Genomic DNA, 571 nt, shown 5'->3' with positions numbered 1-571 from the left:
TGAGCATCGTAAACATCCTAAGACAGCCTTTGTCTCGAGGAGCTTCAAGTCCCACACATTCCTCCTCACAGCTCACCTCCCACCTTCGATATGGAAAAAAGTCACCCAGCAAAATTCTGGCAATAATCAGAAATAGCCCAGGGCTGCTCTGCTCTGTGGAACAGCTCCTGCCCGTGAAGGAATCTGTGCCCTGAGCAGCGGATGTGATTGAACACTAATTAAGCAGTGAAATTGCCTACCAGAAAAGTCTGCTCTGCTTGGCTGTAACCACAACAGAGACAGAAGCAATTTCGGCCCTGGCAGATTTTTTTCTTTTTTCTTTTCCTTTATAAACAAGACCTTTTGACACCCACGTACTTTACAAACAAATCCCATTCCTGTTGTGACACAACGCTCTCTGTCTTTCCAAAGGCTTTGCTGGAGCTGGCCAGGCAGCTTCACCTTTAAAAAAAAAAAATAGAATAAACCCAAAATAAAGCCCAAAGACACGCCAGGTTCTAACAGCAAAGCCCCTGGCTCTGCGGGAGCACGGCGGCGCTCGCCAAACATTTCAGCACTAGCACCCTGCTGA

This window comes from Egretta garzetta, unplaced genomic scaffold, assembly GCF_000687185.1.
Source record: "Egretta garzetta isolate BGI_Z169 unplaced genomic scaffold, ASM68718v1 scaffold287, whole genome shotgun sequence".
Taxonomy (NCBI): Eukaryota; Metazoa; Chordata; class Aves; order Pelecaniformes; family Ardeidae; genus Egretta; species Egretta garzetta.
Note: the sequence above shows the minus strand (reverse complement) of the source record.